This window comes from Lynx canadensis, chromosome X, assembly GCF_007474595.2.
Source record: "Lynx canadensis isolate LIC74 chromosome X, mLynCan4.pri.v2, whole genome shotgun sequence".
Classification (NCBI taxonomy): Eukaryota; Metazoa; Chordata; class Mammalia; order Carnivora; family Felidae; genus Lynx; species Lynx canadensis.
This window is the reverse complement of record NC_044321.2, coordinates 5,853,951-5,874,223: the sequence shown is the minus strand read 5'-3', so window position 1 is coordinate 5,874,223 and position 20,273 is coordinate 5,853,951. Positions and strand designations below refer to the sequence as shown.

Here is a 20,273-nt window from a genome sequence, read left to right as displayed (position 1 = left end):
GAGCATCCTAAAAAACAACAGTCCTGTACTTTTGGAAAATGCCAATGCCATTCAAGGCAAATAAAATAGACATGAAAAGTAAACACAATGTAGATCAGAGAAAAAAATTTCCATACAGAATACTATTGGGAAAATTGCAGAAATCTGAATATGGCAATAATAATATATCAGTATTAAATTTCTTCAATTTGATAATCATGCTCTTCTCAGAAAACACACTTTGAAGTGTTTAGGGACAGGGGTAGGGTCAGCAAATTACTTTCAAACAGATGATTCAGAAAACATGCAGATAATAAGCAAATGGGGCAAAATGTTTTCATCTGGTGAATTTCCTCAGGTTATATGGAAATACTTTCTAGACTTCCTGTGATTCTTCTATAAGTTTGAAAGTCTTTTAGAAAAGAAGTTAAGAATTACTTAGCAAAAATTCTTAATGTTTCAAAAGGCTGTGACAGCATAAGTGACTGAGAAATCCTTTACCCCACAGTCTGATATGTAATCAAGATGAACTTTAATTCTGTTGGCGTGAATTCACTGGTAAAAATGACCTTAAAAAAAGAACTTTCTTAATAAATAATTGCCTAACCTTAGTTAATATTTAACATTTTACATTTATTTATTTTTGAGTGAGACAAAGCGTGAGCGGGGGAGGGGCAGAGAGAGAAGGAGACACAGAATCCGAAGCAGGCTTCAGGCTCTGAGCAAGCGGTCAACACAGAGCCCGATGCAGGGCTCGAACCCACGAACTGTGAGATCATGACCTGAGCCGAAGTTGGACGCTCAACTGACTGAGCCACCCAGGCGCCCCCCCCCAATTTTTTTAATGTTTATTTTTTAGAGAGACAGAATATGAGCAGGGGAGGGGCAGAGAGAGAGACACACACAGAATCAGAAGCAGGCTCCAGGCTCTGAGCTGTCAGCACAGAGCCCGACGCGGGGCTCAAACTCACCAACTGCGAGATCATGACCTGAGCCAAAGTCAGAGCTTAACTGACCAAGCCATCCAGGCGCCCCAACCTTAGTTAATATTTAAGAAATGTTTTGTCTGGACAATAATGATTTTAAATTTAAAAAAATCAAACAATTAAAATAAGTAATAGCTAATATTAGTTTTTAAAAAATCAATTTTATTTTCAACTAAGAGTAATAAGATTGATGATGAGTTGGTCAATGTCTAGATGGTTGGAATTCCTAATGTGGCAGACGATCTTAACCAGTAACATCTTTCCCTTCTGTTTACACTTGACTTGGCTGTTACTGGATTGTTCTTTTTCTGTTGTTGAAATGATTGCATTTTAAAAAAAAGTTGTTTTGACTAAATTAATTAACTATTAGCCAATTTAGTAATCTTCAAGTTAGTAATATGTATGAATTTCCTATGCATTTAGTCATGACTGGAGACATCATGTCTTTTTAAAAAATCAAATGTATCTTTTTAGGTAAAAGAGAACCTTAAGGTTTTTAAAACACATCCATAAATATTTCTTCTTTACAACACTTAAACCAACCACGTTGGAAATGATGATGCAGAAGGACAAACATATTGTAAAGGAATGCCTACTTGAATGGGGTCATTCTTTTACAAAATAGAGATAAATAAAATCTTTTCTGTCAATCTTGATGCCAGAAAGTCTCAAAGGCGAATGTCATTTGCCTCCAAGAAAGGGTAATGCTGATGCTTCGCGGTATTTACCAGAACAAACTTCCCAGGTTGTTAAATTACTGAAGCATCTCTGGATGAGTTGGTAATAGCCACTGTTCCGGCTCTCAGGTGCCCTCCCTACTTCACACCTTGCCCTGGCGTCTTCTCAGGGTGCCTCAGACTACCTAAAATCTAACCACTGAAGAGCTGCAGCTGGGCATACAGCCAACCCCCAAGACCGAAGTGGCATCCAATCTAATGGGTTGGTGCCACTGTTAAATATCTTGAATGTGATGCCTGTCTACAGTGAGTCCCTATTCACCTCGGGAAATGGAGCAGGATGAGAAATAAACTGTCAGAAGGGAAGAGTTAAATTAAAGCTTTAACTTAAATATTTGAATGACATAGGTCTCCAAGAGACTTTTTTTCTTTAGAACCAGCGTGGAGGATGGATTGTTGACAGCCAGTGGATTTAGACAGTCGGAGACCCAGTGTCTCCTTAGGGGTGGGTAGGGCAATATTATTATCAAGAAAGAGAAAAGCAGCCACTGCAGCTGGCAATCAGCCTGACATTCACAGCTGAGTCCTGGTATGCTTTTGTCGAACAGAAACAATTTCATAGAACACCAGCATAAGACAAGGCCACCCCACAAACGCAATGGTCAAGAAAATAGAAAAACAAAAAAAAGACTACTCTGCCATCAGGTCTGAACATAGGCAAAAATATATTCTTTGAATCACAAAAAGAATCAAACATCCCACTTTCTTGGTTAATATGAGCGACCACTTATTTTTATTTTTATTTTTTTTTACTAATGACAGTTTCAATCTCACGTCCTGTCTTCTAGATGAGATTCATCAAGATACCCAAGTTCCTCTGCTGACAGCATCTAATTCAAAGCAAAGCCCCACTTTCTTGAATCCTCCCCCAAATCTCTTACCACAGTCCAGTATTCTATAATGCCTTTTCTAACACCTTCTTACTGAGATGTACATGGGTTCCCAAGATGTATGTTCTTTCTGGTTGTTATGAATCCATAAACCCAACTGAATTATCTACAGTTGTGCTCCTCTCCGGTCTTTGGAAGACATTGATGGTATCATGGTCCTGTAATGCCTCAGAACACTTTCTTAGAGACCTTTTGGGGGGAAAAATCAAGTATAAAAATTATTTTCCAATCACCATGTGACTAAGAGATTCTTTTTTTTTTTATTTTTTTTTTCAACGTTTTTTATTTATTTTTGGGACAGAGAGAGACAGAGCATGAACGGGGGAGGGGCAGAGAGAGAGGGAGACACAGAATCGGAAACAGGCTCCAGGCTCCGAGCCGTCAGCCCAGAGCCCAGCGCGGGGCTCGAACTCACGGACCGCGAGATCGTGACCTGGCTGAAGTCGGACACTCAACTGACTGCGCCACGCAGGCGCCCCAAGAGATTCTTAAGAGAATGGCTTCTGGCCACTGAGAATCAGAAAAAATGAAGTTCGCTGACCACTGGCTTATAAGTGTGGCTTAGGCAATATAGAGGATTTGGGGATTTCTGATCCCTCTAGGCTGTTACTCCGGGTGGTTGTAGGGAAACAAAAGATATGGATTCTTTCCCTACCTCTTTATTATTTACATTATTTTAGCCAATAAATAATGGTAGAAATTAGATATATAAGAAACAAGTTTTGATTTCTTATGAACGTTATAGAAAAATACACACCAAACAATATTAAAAAGTAGTAATTGGTGACATTCTGCTGGGTGTTTGGTGTGCAAACAAATCATTTTCGTAGTATTTATGTAAGCATAAACGCACTAAGAAGACATAGTAGAAATAACATTTGAAGTTTATCTAAAGAGACTAAATCAGAAGTTAGTTTACATGAAAACATTGTAATAAAAATGCAAACAAGCAAACCTGGGAAATTAGGCTGACGCTTTGAAATGATAATTGTATAATGCTCTTAACTAGTCATTAACGCGGAGCATTTTGGAGCAACTACTTGCGTTAAAAATATCCTGCTTACCCTACATATTTAGAAAATAATGAAGTTGCGGTCGATGGCATTTTAAAATGGGAAGCAACCTAAGCATGCCCTAGTATTGCAAATTATAAACTGAGGCATGGAGAGATCTGCTAGACAAGACCCTGGGGTCTACTCTATTGGTCTTTCCGCTTTGCCAGTGTGCAAACATTTCCTTGAAAGGATGTGTTTCACTAATTCACATGGATCTTTTCCTCAGTTGGCCCACACTGTCAAAACTTCTGATATATTTGACTTTAATATGAATTGATTGTCTAGACCAGACTTTCTCAACCTTGGCAGTACAAATTCTCCCTCATGATGCTGATGGGGGTGGGGGTGGGGGGTGTGAGCCACAGCTCCCAGTCAGCCACATGATCATGAGCATCAACAACAGATCACTTAAAACCATTCTGTACCTGGGGTGCCCGGGTGGCTCAGTCAGCTGGGCGACCGACTTCGGCTCAAGTCATGATCCCACGGTTTGTGGGTTCGAGCCCCGCGTCGGGCTCTGTGCTGGTGGCTCAGAGCCTGAAGCCTGCTTCACATTCTGTGTCTCCCTCTCTCTCTGCCCCTCCCCTGCTCACGCTCTGGGCCTGTCTCTCAATAATAAATTAATGTTAAAAAAAATTAAAAAAAAAAATTCTGTACCCAAGTAGCCATTCTGTTTTTCACATTAGGTACACTACTGAATACATTACACAACATAAACCATACTTTACTATAAAATAAGCTTTGTGTGAGATGATCTTTCACAACTGTAGGCTAATTTAAGTGTTCTCAGCAGTTTAAGGTAGGCCGGGTAAGCTGTGATGTTCAATGGTTTAGGTATATTATATGTATTATTGACCTAGGATATTTTTGACTTATGATGGGCTTATTGGGACTTAACCCCCACTGTAAGTTGAGGAAGACCTGTATTGATGTGTCGGGCTGGATCATTCTTTGTTGGGAAGGGGATGCTGTTGTGCGCGTTATATGATGTTTAGTAGGGTCCACACTCTAGATGCCAGGAGTAGCCCCAAATGTCCCCTGGTTGGGTGGGGAACCCAACAAAGTGTCTAGACTATCTCCACATCACACAACTCAGTGCAGTTATGTCCCCAGGACTTCGGCCTCCCGTGAAGGCTTGCAGGGGGGAAAATTGGTTGTGTGTTCATAGCTTTTCTTCAGACTCTTGTAAAAGAGTCTTCCTGGTCTCATTCTCCTCAACATTTCTTTCCATTTTGGAGGCAAGCGTGGAAGACCTGTTTGTCAGATTTGTGGATAACACGAAGGTGAGACATACACAGGGTAGCAGAATCAGGCTACAGACTGCTTCCTGTGGCAGCTAGGTGCTGTCATCCAGAGCAGATGCTCCAGAGCAGACCTGCTGAAGTTTACATCCTAGTCTTGGCTGCTAAGGGATCTTGGCATCTTAGTCAACAACAATGCATCTGTAAAATGTTGGTAAATTTAGCCCCTACCTCATGGGGTTGTTACAGAGATCAAGCGATTTAATACTTGTGACAGGCTCAGTACCTGTCCCTGAAGAAGTACTATACAAAAATTTGCTAAACTAGAAAAAAATCCTCAAATAATTGGCAAAAACCTGATGAAATGTAACAGGGAAATGCAGGTTTCCTATTGAGTTTAAACATAGAACATGTTCAGGGAGTGTTGGGTTAATAGAGAAGGTCATGAGAAAAGGACCTGAGGAATTCAGTTGTGCTTACACCTAAGATAGTCTGTCCTCTAGGCAAATCTAGTGGGTCGTTGTCCCACTTTTTCTGCCCGTATCAAGCCATTCATGGGGTGCTGTGGGGTCCACTTTAAAGTCAGACACTACTAAGCTAAGAAATGCTGAGGGGTGGTAGATGTTGCCGAAAGGAACCCGAGCACTGTGTCATCTGGAGAAGTGCTGAATAGATTGGGGCTTTTAATCTAAAGAATATTTAGCGGGACCAGTGACAGATGTTGTCCATGATTTGAAAGGCTGACATTTGGCTATAAGAGGAGATGTAGTCCTTGTGGCTCCAGGAGGGTCAACTGGGAGTTTTGCTTGAAAGTTACATGGATACATTTTTTTTGGATTCAACATAAGGAGACTTTCTAACAATGAGCTTCATCTCAGTAGAATGGGCTGTGTTGTGGGATGGAATGTGTACCCAGCCACAATCATATGGGAGAAAGGGTTGGGAGTTGAGATTATATAGATTCCTGTTTTGACTGGGTCCTAGGATATCTGCCAATAGTAAGATCCAATTGATCTATAAATGCTAAATTAAAAAGTAGAATTTTTATATGGTCAAAATGTCAGAGTTTATAGTGAAACAATATAGTCCTTAACTCTGGCCCTCCCTATTCACAGGCCCATTCTTAATTATTTCTGCTTTTACTACCTAATTACTCTGTGTCTAAAACAATAGTTTTAGATTCCTCCTTCAACACATAGGAAATTTAGACACTGTCTGCTGGCTTTTTTCTGTGAGGGTTGATAATACACTTCACCTTCTCCCTGTCCTCACTACTTCTTGTACATCTTTCCAATTCTGGTACATCTTTCTTGTACACCAGTTCTTGTACATCTTTTCAATTCTTCACTAATCTTAGTTTGTTGTATTAGTTATCTAGATAATCTAGTGCTGTTTAACAAATTACCACAAACTCTGCATCTTATTAAAAGCACACATATATTAAGGCTTCCTACTGGAAGACCCCAACCCAATTTGGATAAAATGCAGCTTCTTGTTCATAGTTCTGGTATGGGGCTAGAAAACCACACTTGTAGCAAGTTCCTGGAAGTTGCTATGTTTTTTTTTTTAATGTTTATTTATTTTTGACAGAGAGAGATGGAGGATGGGCGGGGGAGGGGCAGAGAGAGCGAGGGAGACACAGCATCTGAAGCAGGCTCCAGGCTCCGAGCCGTCAGCACAGAGACTGATGCGGGGCTCGAACCCACAGACTGCGAGATCATGACCTGAGCCGAAGTCGGACGCTCAACCAACTAAGCCACCCAGGCGCCCCTGGAAGTTGCTATGGTTTGAACAGCAAGGCCTTATAGTAAAGAGGAGGGCACAGACATGTGTGAGTGGACCTGGGAGCAAGTAGACAAGTGACAGAACAGTCTTTATGCTCTGTCATGTAGCTGGTTTGTTGGATGAATTGGTTTCAGAAGGATGCTCATAGAATCCAACTTCATTTATCTCTGGTTCTTGCCTTTCAACTGTCCCGTGTTGAGTCTCTTCTCATTCCTGATGATCCTATCGCTCTTCATTGAGCAGATATAAATTCAGGCATTACAGTCGAGTAGGAAAATTGTAATCTCTCAGCTGAATGAAAGCATCCTCTCAACCCCAGCCTGATATTGAGTAGACTCAGCCTGCCTCAGCTTGCCGCACAGGGGCAGTGGGTTAGGGTCTCCTACATTACTGGTTCCAGCTTTTACCTTCCCCCTCATTGTCCATCACTCTGGCCTTCTCAGACCTCATCACGTCCATAGGCTCTTCTTTCTACCGGGAGAGACCCCCTGTTTGTTCTCACTCCATCCTTCTGCCTCAGCCAGTTGATCCCTTGCTAGGATAAAAGTCCCAGTGTCCCCCTGGAACTTCCTTTCTTCTTATGAGTAGGTGCCATTGTTTCTTGGATCTTAACTTTTTTTTCTTCTTGGTTCACTGACGTATTTTGTGATAGCTAATCCCTGGTTAAGAAGGGTTGCATGGGGGCACCTGAGTGGCTCAGCCGGTTGAGTGTCAGCTGAGCCACCAGTTCAGCTCAGATCATGACCTCACGGTTTGTGAGTTTGAGCCCCGCATTGGGCTTTCCACTGTCAGTGGGAAGCCCGCTTCGGATCCCCTGTCTCCCTCTCTCTCTGCCTCTCCCCTGTCTCTATCTCTCAAAAATAAATAAACATTTCAAAAATTAAAAAAAAAAAATAAGGTTTGCAAGGGTGATAAATTATCTGTGTTCTTGCAAGTCTGAAATTTCTTGTTTTTACACTTCATCACTAGTTTGCATAAATATTAGGTTTTTAGTCAGAACTTTGAAGACATTACTCCTTGTTTTTTTAAAAAAATTTTTTTTTCAACGTTTATTTATTTTTGGGACAGAGAGAGACAGAGCATGAACAGGGGAGGGGCAGAGAGAGAGGGAGACACAGAATCGGAAACAGGCTCCAGGCTCCGAGCCATCAGCCCAGAGCCCGACGCGGGGCTCGAACTCACGGATCGTGAGATCGTGACCTGGCTGAAGTCGGACGCTTAACCGACTGCGCCACCCAGGCGCCCCTTTTACTCCTTGTTTTTAACATGCCATATTAGATCATCACTTCTAGAATTTCTCATAGAAGTGCAGGATGATGATGATTTTATTCAATCTCTTCAGTACTGCATGGGCCCCTTCAATTCTGGGAAACTTTAGAAAATTACTTCTTTGAAATATTCTCCTATTTTCTCTGTTATTTGTTAGGAATTTCTATTAGTTTCATCTTCTGGATTGATCTTATCATTTTGGCTATCATGTTTTTAATTTTCCAGCATTCTCCTGTTTTCTGATTTTAAAAAAAACGTGTTTCTTTCTTATGGGAAGGATTTTGATTTTTTGTTTTGGATGCAATGTCTTCTTAAATGTGTTTCAGCATGTTAATTTGATATTTTTCTGTTTAATCCCCCCCCCCCCCCCCACTTATCCCCATTTCTGTTGTGTCCAGTGTTTCTGTTGATCTTAGTGTTTCTGTTTCACAATCCAGGCTTTCCTTAAATGCTTCATGATTCTTCCTCAACCCCTTATGCAATAGAAAGGAGGTTGAAGGCTCCATGCCTTGAAGAGACTTACTGGCTGACAGGCCTTAATTTGGGTTCGTAGGTGTTCCAGTGCTAGAGTTTTGATACTTTTCCTAGCTGATCGAATTCTTTGTTTATTCAATTTTGTTGGAGGAGAACTCTCTCTCTCTCTTACCTCAGAAATGGATATGTTTGGCTACATACTGCTCTGACCATAGAGTGTGTGTATGTGTGTGTGTGGTATATGTGAGAGGGAAAAGGTGAGTGTCTGCACAAGCATGTGTGTGCGTGTGTGCACGTGCAAGCATATGTGCACGTATATACATGTATGAGAGAATGTGTGTGCGCATGTGAGAGTACGTGCATGTTCTTATTCTACTGTTCTGCCTACAGACCTTCCCAGTCTGTACAGAACATTCCAGCGTTCCTGCTTTTCCCTGCTTCTGGACTTGCATCTTCAGCTGCACCGTAGCATCCCTGTTGGGACTGTCCTCACTGCTATGGCTGTGGCTCGCCTGTCTCCTGCATTATCATGCCATCTACAGATGTCAGCTCTGTCTTCTACCTTGTCTGTGTGGCTAAATGTGCTGTCTATATTTAGAGCAGTGGTTCTTAACCAGGGGCAGTGGTGCCCTAGGGGATACTTGACAGTGTCTGGAGAGATTTTTGGATTGTTCTAATTGAGGGTGAGGGGAAGGTGCTCCTGGCATGTCGTGGGTGGAGGTCAGGGGTGCTGCTATATGTCCCGAAAGGCACAGGTCAGCCCCACGATGTAGAATTACCCAGCCCCAGCTGTCAGTGGTGCTGTGCTGGAGAAACCCTCATGTAGAATCTTGTTGAAATTGCACATCTGTTAATAACTTCATGCCATAAAATTTTTGTTGTCATGGATTTGTTATTTTAATCACTCATTTACCATCAAGCTAAAAAGCCTTAAGAGAGAGATGATATAAAATATGTGCTAAGTGTGCACTCTTGAACTGGAAGCCTATGAGCTATGTTGTTAATTATTCTTGTTTATATTTCTAAAAAGAGGCTCAGAGTTCCCAAAGATTACAAGTAATATAGTGGCTTTGTCTTAAATATATTTAATGGACCAAGAAAGACTTGGTAAATTGCTGTTTTCCATTCCTTATTTCCATTCTCGTTCTTCTTACTCACATGGTATAAGGCTGAGACTTCTTGTGTATATCAGTATGGAAAACGACAGTGTGAAGTATGTCAGATAGAAAACTCATTTGAAATGCATTGTAGCCAGGCCACCCAAGGGGAAAAAAGTACCTTTGCAAAAATATACTTATTCCAAACAACATTTCGCGTATTTTTTTCATTTCCATGAAGAAATTTGAACACGATCACATAGCATTTGTAATTGGAGGCATTTGACCTGTAATTTCCTTTTTTTATTTAACTGCCAAGCTGTATATTTTTTTCATTCCATGTTACTCCACAGAGATCAACTTAGCCCTACATTTTTCACGTGCACTAAGCTCTTGCTGCATTGTACATTCAGGGCTCAGAATGATACAACCGCAAGCAAAGTGGAGTTCTGAGAGCCTCGTTGTCACAGTTGCTGGAAGGGAAATTCCCTCTGTGATGTCTCCTGTTTGGAACATCTGTTTCATGTTTCTCTGGCATTTGGCAAGATAACATAATAAGGTGGCAGGAGGCAGGAAAAATATGCCGCAATAAAAACGTCCTAAAAAGACACTTAGTTCTATTTATTGCTTCACAGAACATGGCTGAAGGCAGGAAGAGAAGTTAAGATTAGTGTCGACGCAAAAGGTCAGAGCAGGACAGTAAGACTGGTTTACTTACTGCTGTTTGAATTTGGTTTTGTGCCGTGGGCGGCGTGAAGTGTGGGAAGATGGCACACTTGTAGTTTGTTTGAAGTTTTCACTGTACCACAAAGTGGTTAACGAACGGAGAGGGGGTCCTGGGTGGCTCCGTTGGCTGAGCGCCCGACTTGGCTCAGGTCATGATCTGCCGGTTCAGGAGTTTGAGCCCCACCTTGGGCTCGGCTACCGTCAGCCTGTCAGCGCAGAGCCTGTTTCAGATCCTCTGTCCCCCTCTCTCCACCCCTCCCCAGCTTGTGCTCTCCCCCACAAAATAAATATTAAAAAAAAGAAGAAGAAGAAGAAGAAGAAGAAGAAGAAGAAGAAGAAGAAGACGACGACGAAGACGAACACAGAGGGAAGGAGTCCAGACCAGGAGCTTTGTTTCTGTGGCAGGTCAATTTCTGCATTTCTGCCTCTGGGTCCCAGAAGTGAAGTCGAGGCCCACAGTCAGTTGACTCTTGTCACCGTGGTGGGTATACGTCCAGAAGTATGGCCATACGCTCATCACTGGGAGGAGAGAGACAAAGCAGGTATCCACTCTAATAAAAGACTTGCTGACAGGCATGAATTATTATTATTTTTCCAGGTTTCCTGAGATACCATTAACATGTAACACTGTGTAAGTGTAAGGTGTACAAACTTAAATTGATTTGATGCACTTACGTGTTGCAGTCTGATAACCCCCGTAGTGTTAACAAACATCTCCATCGTTACCATTTCTTGTTGGTGCTGAGAACTTTTTTTTTTTTTTTAAATTTTTTTTTTTCAACGTTTTATTTTATTTTTGGGACAGAGAGAGACAGAGCATGAACGGGGGAGGGGCAGAGAGAGAGGGAGACACAGAATCGGAAACAGGCTCCAGGCTCTGAGCCATCAGCCCAGAGCCTGACGCGGGGCTCGAACTCACGGACCGCGAGATCGTGACCTGGCTGAAGTCGGACGCTTAACCGACTGCGCCACCCAGGCGCCCCTTTTTTATTTTTATTTTTTTTAAATTTTTTTTTTTTTGTTTTTTTTTTTTTGGTGCTGAGAACTTTTAAGACCTACTCTCTTAGCAAGTATAGTTAACTTTGGTAACAGTGCCCAACAGGCCTAAGTTAAAAAGAACCATCATAAATTAAAATGTCCAGAAATGATAGGTATGTTTTAACTAGTCAGCTTGGGTCGTTTGAGCAAAGCTGAGACAGGTTTGCTGATCACTCACAGTGAGGGCACTCTGGGTGAGTGCTTTGGAAGAAAACTAGGTCTTCAGGGGGAAAAGTGTCACTGCCATAGGTAGGAAATGGTGCACAAAAATGCATAGCAACAGAGCACCTTGATTTACTGATTTTTCTGAGACAAACTGTGGCTTTTTCAGTTATGAAAGAAGCCTCTTCCAGAATATCTGGGCCTGGAAATGTGAAACTGGTTATGAAGTCTCTTCTGGCTTACATTTCACAAAGAACGAGCCTGAGATGCAGGGTTATGTACATGCAGTGGGTCCGAGTCACCACAGAGGAACCCTGAACGTATGAAACCCAAATCTTTTATAATGACCAGTAAGCTAGTCTGCCCAGACTTTGCTCCACAGGGAAACCCAATCTTTGTCTTCTGAGGCTGTTCACGGTGCAACACCCTTGAGCAGAGAGTCCAGAACAAAAGCTGTCAGTGCTGATGCTGGCAGGATGTGCCGAAATTTGAGAGAGACCCATGCAGAACTGTGTCCCATTCCAATTTGCTTGTTGGCACACTTGTGGTTTGTTTGAAGTTTTCACTGTTCCACAAAGTGGTTAACGAACAATTTTCTGTATGTTTCATTGCATGCATTTCTCTATGGTGTATACTCAGGGATGGAAATTCTGAGTTCCATGTGCACACATTTTCTTCAGCTTTGCTAGATAATGCCGCTTATCCTCCAAGGTAGTTGTAACATTTTGTCTTCCTGCCAATGGGATATGAAAAGTCCGTTTATTCACAGTTGCTGAAAATGCAAAGCAACCAACCTATTTTTCAGTAGGTGAATAGGTACATAAACTGGTTCATCGACACAATGGAATATTATTCAGCGATACAAAGAAATGAGCTACGAAGCCAGAAAAGACACAGAGGGAGCTTCAGTGCATATTGCGAAGTGAAAGCTGATCTGAAAAGACTGCGTGATTCCAACTGCCTGACATTCTGCAAAAGGCAAAACTACAGAGACATTAAAAAGTCAGTAGTTGCCAGGGGTGGGGCGGGGGAAGGGATGGATAGGTGGATCGCAGAGCAATGTCAGGGCAGCAAAACTATGTGATATTATAATGGTGAATATGTGACACTGCATTTGTCAAAACTCATAGAATGTACACCACAAAGAGTGAACTCTAGTGTAAACTACAAAATTTCATTAAGGGGAGTCTGGGTGACTCAGTCGGTTAATCATCCGACTTCAGCTCAGGTCATGATCTGGCAGTTTGTGTCTTTGAGCCCGTGTGGGGCTCTGTGCTGATAGCTCCCTGGAGCCTGCTTCCGATTCTGTGTCTCCCTCTCTCTGTCTGCCCCTCCTTTGCTTGTGCTCTGTCTCTCTCCCTGTCTCTCAAAAATAAATAAACATTAAAAAAAATTAAAAACAAAAACCAATTCCCTTGGTCAGCCTCAGAGGGACATCTAGCTTGCTTACGGTGTTGGGCTTCTACCCCTGCATTCCAGGGGGGCTTTGTGCATTCACCGAGGTAAGTATGCAGAAGTCCTCAGCCCTGTGACAGGTGCATAGTAAAGCTTTAGAATGCCTACCATTATTGTTAGATTTTTGTTGATCATTCTCCTCCTCGTCTTCTTCCTGTGTTGTCTTTTCACAGTGAATTCTAGTGCCTCGCCTATCCCATAAGAGGAATGGACAAATGAAGGTGGTTTGAAATCTTTCTGTCCTCTCATGTACAGAGAACAAACCAAGGAGAACACACATACGTTTCTCAGTGGGTCTCTCCTCCATCACTCGGTTTACACCCTGCTCCTTTCTATGATGCCTGGGTTGATTGTACCTGGAGGCATGTCCCACGGGCTAACAATAAGACAATTATAATTATTCACCTAAACCTTCTTACCCTGAGGGGGATGGAGGCGGCAAAGGATATCTGGAGAAGCAGTGTCTCCTGGGTAGCCCCTGTGAGGACTGGAGGAGGGTCGGGGTAGAAAGCCATGCTGTTCCTCTTAGGAGCTCTCCAGTGAGACGATGCTTCTCCAGCCCTCTGTGCTGAAGGAACGGGATTTACTTGTTGGTTTTCTTTTTCACTTTCCAATCCACCTCATGACCTCCCCTCAAAGACTGATAACATTTGGACTGGTGTGCACACTGTTCAAGGAGACAAGAACGCATGATGGGATGTTGTGACAACGTCCATTCCTGTAAAATACTCTAAACATTTACTGCCACTTTCTATGTTTGCCTCATCGTGGCCTGGGAAAAAACATTTGTGGGCAGCTTTTAGACCAGACTCTTTGAGTAGCAGTGTGCTAAATGGCGAACATAATCACCAAGTCCTGGCTATTCTTTGACCTAGTTCACTGATGTGATGACCTAGAATGTTTATGCACCCACCTGTTCATACAACAAACACTTATCGACAACTCACTATATTACTATCATTGCGATTGTATAAGCTTGGAGACAGAATGAACAATTCTGAAGAAAAATCCCTGCTTTGGTGACCTTTAGTGCCAAGCCCTGCAGGAGAGAGTTTATAAAGTATTATATGAAGTTCAAGGTGAGAGTGACCACAGCATTGTCGTTCAGCAAATGTGGAGGGTCCACTCTGTGCTAAGCACCACGGGGACAAGACGCTGCTGTGCTCTCTGCTGTGAGGGAATTTAACTTCTAATGGGGTCAGTGGGTTGAGGGTGGGTCTGTCCCTGAGGGCAGAACTGGGTAAGTTCTGTAAATACTGAGAGCTGCAGTTACATAGAGCACTGAAGGTTTCTGCCATGTTACTGACGTGGAGAATGGAGATGTTTGATCTGCTATCTCAGAGATAACAAGGGAGATGTCAGCCCCAATGCCAAATGGGCCGGGGACAGTAGGGAGAGATTCTGGACCCCAGGGAAGAATGGCACTGGAAGGAGAAGATGGCAAGTACACAGTATGTTTTGGAAATGGATGGAGTGCCCGTGTGGCCAGAATTGGGTAAATGGCAGTACGGAGCATGGTGTTGGGAAGTGGGATGGGCTGATACTCTGGGTTCAGATGTGGGTGAGCCTGAAAGCCGTGGGCTGTGTTGTATCATCCACGACAGCCAGACCTGGTTCTTGAGCATATGAAGTGAGAGCGACAAGGGTGCTGATGCCCAGGCTGTTGTGTCTTCCAAGAGGATGGTGAGGGCCAGCGGGAAGGCGGAGGAGGTGATGAGGAAGAACTGGCAGGGCCCCCCTGGGAGAGGACTTTCCCGGTGTTCTCCAGTTTGAAGAACAGCTTCTCAAGAATGCAGCTGGCAGACCAGACGTTCGGGGAGAGATTTTGAATAGAAGCGATGGTACCGATGGGCATTTGGGAATGGGTCAGTGACTCAGTAGAACAGTGAAAAGTGGCACCGCTGGCTGTGGTGTTACAGTCCTGCCCTGTCATTCATAAGAGCTGTGCTGCAAAAAGCAAGGAGGGCAGTGCTGATCAGCTGCGGGCTGGAGACCCATAGCAGCCTAAGTCCTCAATGTGAAATCACAGGACTTTATGCATGAGCACGACCTGAGACCCTCTTCCAACAATAAACAGGGAGGAGGAGCCTGCTGATGCCCTAGGAGGCAAGGGCAGACCTTGAGACATTTGGGCGACACCACGCAAATGCTCCCGTGCGTCTGAAACAGCTTTCCTTAACCCTTTTCCTGCTTCCCTTAACCCTCCTCACACCTCTGCTTATACTCACCTCGTTAGTTAAACTCTTTGAAGTTACCCCTTCAAATATGTCTCTCTCCTGCTGCTATCCTGACCACAGCCTTAGCCTGCCCAGCAGTCAGTCTGGCTTGCTCTGCATGAGATCACAATGCCTTTAAATGACATCCCCTGCTTTTATTTCATGTTGTTTATTTTATTTTTTAATCGCTTCTCGGCCTTTTGGCTAAGATCAAGTGTATTTTATTTTTTTCCAAGAAATACCAATCTAGCACTCCTAACTTTATTTATTTATTTATTTTTTAATTGACATCCAAGTCCGTTAGCATATAGTGCAATAATGATTTCAGGAGTAGATTCCTCAATGCCCCTTACCCATTTAGCCCATCCCCGACCCCCCATCCAGCAACACTCAGTTTGTTCTCTATATTTAAGAGTCTCCTTTGTTTTGTCCCTCTCCTTGTTTTTATATTCTTTTTGCTTCCCTTCCCTTATGTTCACCTGTTTTGTATCTTAATGTCCTCATATGAGTGAAATCATATATTTGTCTTTCTCTGTCGAAATTCACTTAGCATAATACCCTCTAGTTCCATCCACATACTTGCAAATAGCATGATTTCATTTTTTTGATTGCTGAGTAATACTCCATTGTGTGTGTGTGTGTGTGTGTGTGTGTGTGTGTGTGTACACAGACACATACATACACATACATACCACATCTTCTTTATCCGTTCATCCATCGATGGACATTTGGGCTCTTTCCATACTTTGGCTATCATTGATAGTGCTGTTCTACACATTGGGGTGCATGTGGCCCTTCGAAACAGCACACCTGTATCCTTTGGGTAAATAGTAGTGCAATTGCTGGGTCGTAGGGTAGTTCTGTTTTTAATTTTTTGAGGGACGTCCATACTGTTTTCCAGAGTGGCTGCACCAGCTTGCGTTCCCACCAACAATGCAAAAGAGATCCTCTTTCTCCGCATCCTCGCCAATACCTGTTTTTGCCTGAGTTGTTAACGTTAGCCGTTCTGACAGGTGTGAGGTGGTATCTCATTGTGGTTTTGATTTGTATTTCCCTGATGATGAGTGATGTTGAGCATTTTTTCATGTGTTGGTTGGCCATCTGGATGTCTTCTTTGGAGAAGTGTCTGTTCGTGTCTTTGCCCATTTCTTCACTGGATTATTTGTTTTTGGTGTGTTGAGTTGTATAAGTTCTTTTTTTTTTTAATGTTTGTTTGTTTGTTTATTTTTGAGAGAGAGAGAACACAAGCAGGGGAGGGCAGAGAGAGAAACACAGAATGTGAAACAGGCTCCAGGCTCTGAGCTGTCAGCACAGAGCCCAATGTGGGGCTTGAACTCACAAGCCATGAGATCATGACCTAAGTCAAAGTCAGCTGCTAAACTGACCAAGCCACCCAGGCAGCCCCATTAAGTTCTTTATAGATTTTGGATACTGACCCTTTATCTGATATGTCATTTGCAAATATCTTCTCCCATTCCATTAGCTGCCTTTTAGTTTTGCTGATTGTTTCCTTTTCTGTGCAGAAGGTTTTTATTTTGATGACGTCCCAGTAGTCCATTTTTACTTTGGTTTCCCTTGCCTCTAGAGATGTATTGAATAAGAAGTTGCTGTGGCCGAGGTGAAAGAGGTTTTTGCCTGCTTTCTCCTCTAGAATTTGGATGGCTTCCTGTCTTACGTTTAGGTCTTTCATCCATTTTGAGTTTATTTTTGTGTGTGGGGTAAGAAAGTGGTCCAGGTTCATTCTTCTGCATGTCGTTGTCCAGTTTTCCCAGCACCACTTGCTGAAGAGACTGTCTTTATTCCACTGAATATTCTTTCCTTCTTTGTCAAAGATAAGTTGGCCATACACTTGTGGGTCCTTTTCTGGGTTGTCTGTTCTGTTACATTGATCTATGTGTCTGTTTTTGTGCCAATACCATGCTGTCTTGATGATTACAGCGTTGTAATACGGTTTGAAGTCCAGGATTGTGATGCCTCCAGCTTCGGGTTTCTTTTTCAGAACTCCTTTGGCTATTTGGGTTTTTTTCTGGTTCCACACAAATTTTAGGATTGTTTGTTCTAGCTCTGTGAAGAATGCTGGTATTATTTTGATAGGGATTACATTGACTATGTAGATTGCTTTGGGTAGTATTGACATTTTAACAATATTTGTTCTTCCTATCCGGGAGCATGGAATATTCTTCCATTTTTTGTGTGTGTCTTCTTCAATTTCTTTCATAAGCTTTCTATAATTTTCAGTGTACAGATTTTTTACCTCTTTGGTTAGGTTTATTTCTAGGTATTTTATGGTTTGGGGTGTAATTGTAAATGGGATCAATTCCTTGATTTCTCTTTCTGTCGCTTCATTGTTGGTGTATACGAATGCAATCGATTTCTGTGCATTGATTTTATATCCTGTGACTTTGCTGAATTCATGGATCAGTTTTAGCAGTTTTTTTGTGGAATCTTTTGGGTTTTCCATATAGAGTATCATGTCATCTGTGAAGAGTGAAAGTTTGACTTCCTGCTTGCTGATTTGGATGCCTTTTATTCCTTTGTGTTGTTTTATTGCTGAGGTTAAAACTTCCAATACTGTGGTGAATAACAGTGGCGAGAGTCTGTTATCCCTGTCTTGTTCTTGACCTCAGGGGGAAAACTCTCTCTTTTTCCTCATTGGGGATGATGTTAGGGTGGGTCTTTTCATATATGGCGTTTATGATCTCGAAGTATGATCCTTCTATCTCTACTTTCTTAAGAGTTTTTATCAAGAAACAATGCTATATTTTGTCAAATGCTTTCTCTGCATCTATTGAGAGGATCATATGTTCTTGTCTTTTCTTTTATTGATGTGATGTATCACATTGATTGTTTTGCAGATGTTGAACCAGCCCTGCATCCCAGGTTTAAATCCCACTTGGTCGTGGTGAATAATTCTTTTAATGTATTGTTGGATCCGATTGGCTGGTATCTTGTTGAGGATTTTTGCATCCATGTTCATCAGGGAAATTGGTCTGTAGTTCTCCTTTTTAGTGTGGTCTTTGTCTGGTTTTGGAATCAAGGTAATGCTGGCTTCATAGAAAGAATTTGGAAGTTTTCCTTCCATTTCTATTTTTTAGAACAGCTTCAAGAGAATAGGTGCTATTTGGTAAATGTTTGGTAGAATTCCCCTGGAAAGACATCTGGTCTTGGACTCTTGTTTTTTGGGAGATTTTTGATTACTAATTTGATTTCTTTACTGATTATGGGTCTGTTCAAATTTTCTATTTCTTTTTTTTTCCTTTTTTCCTGTTTCAGTTTTGGTAGTGTATATGTTTCTAGGAATTTGTCCATTTCTTCCAGATTGCCCGATTTGTTGGTGTATAATTGCTCATAATATTCTCTTATTTTTGTTTGTATTTCTGCAGTATTGATTGTGATCTCTCCTCTTTCATTCTTGATTTTATTTATTTGGGTCCTTTCCTTTTTCTTTTTGATCAAACTGGCTAGGAGTTTATCAATTTTTTAAATTCTTTCAAAGAACCAGCTCCTTGTTTCATTGATCTGTTGTACTGGTGTTTTTTCGTTTTTTTTTTTTTTTCCTGATAGCATTGATTTCTGCTCTCATCTTTATTATTTCCTGCCTTCTGCTGGTTTGGGGTTTTATTTGCTGTTATTTTTCCAGGTCTTTAATTTTATTTATTTATTTAGTTTTGAGAGCGAGAGAGAGACAGACAGACAGACAGACAGACACAGAGCGTGAACAGGGGAGGGGCAGAGAGAGAGGGAGACACAGAATCTGAAGCAGGCTCCAGGCTCTGAGCTGTCAGCACAGAGCCCAACGTGGGTCTTAAACCCACAAACTATGAGATCATGAGGTGAGCTGAAATCAGATGCTTAACTGACTGAATCACCAGGTGCACCTTTCCAGCTCTTTAAGGGGTAAGGTTAGGTGGTGCATCTGAGACCTTTCTTCCTTCTCTAGGAAGGCCTGGATTGCTATATACTTCCCTGTTATGACCACCTTTGTTATGTCCCAAAGGTTTTAGGCTGTTGTGACATCACCTGCTTTTAAAGGTGAGTAGAGGAGGACTCATTATCATGGTTGAGAAGGACTTTTGAGGAAGGTAGGAGGGAGTCCAGGCAGGTATGATCTTGTAGCCCTGGTAAAAGTGAGCTAGAAGAGGTTTGAACACTAAGGTAAAGAAGTGATCCTATTAGAATAGGTATCTAAGCCCCAGCACTTATGTGGCCTTTCTTGTGTCAGGCACTGTTGTAAGTAGTTTACATGTTTACACTCCTTAAATCTCCATGAGATAGGTGACAGTACTATGCCCATATTACTGAGAGAACTGAAAAACAACAGAGAGGTTGTATGGCTGCCCAAGATCACACAGGTAGGCAGTGGCAGAGCAGGAGTTTAAATCTGCTGTTTATTCTGGCGTCCCATTGCTCAATTTAAGCGACATTAAACTTCTCGGCAGAAAATGTCTAATATTGGGGTGCCTGGGTGGCTCAGTCGGTTGAGCGTCTGACTTCAGCTCAGTTGATGATCTCATGGCTCGTGAGTTTGAGCCCCGTGTTGGGCTTTGTGCTGATGGCTCGGAGCCTGGGGCCTGCTTCAGATTCTGTGTCTCCCTCTCTCTCTGCCCCTAACCCACTCACATTCTGTCTCTGTCTCTCTCAAAAATAAATAAACATTAAAAAAAAAAAAAAGAAAATGTCTAATATTAATCAAGTATAATTTTTTTTTAATAGGAAAAGAAATGATAGGGAATGGTAGGGCAGAATGAAAGTTTAAGAGTGAGAACAGAAAATTTTGGAGGAATTTGAATTAAAACTGCGTTTATCATTTCTGGTTAGTTCCTGAGTGTTATGCAATGTCTTCACAAGTAGAACAGGACCTTGACCTCTAAAAAATAAGAGCTTATAGAGTTTAACCAGGATATGGGTGTTTTATTGACCTACTGGGACTTCACTTGGAAGGAATAGCCACATTCCTTCTACTCTGCTTCTCAGAATCTGGGTTCCATGGAGACCTAGTTTTCCAGTGTGCCACTTTTCTGGGACGAGGTAATGTCTGCACACTAGAACCAAAAAGCATAAATCAGTAGAACTTGAGGTTTAACAAATCACACATCCCCTTTCTACTCCTACTTTGGGATGTGGCAGTTGTGACTGTAACATGAGATTCGTAGGTGCTAAGGT

At 42.1% G+C, this 20,273-nt stretch overlaps 1 long non-coding RNA gene across 1 annotated transcript in view; it reads left to right on the top strand.

The window, feature by feature from the left end:
* Positions 1 to 20,273, top strand: part of LOC115507702 — a 362,835-nt gene that overhangs the window by 153,947 nt on the left and 188,615 nt on the right. The window lies entirely within an intron of this gene.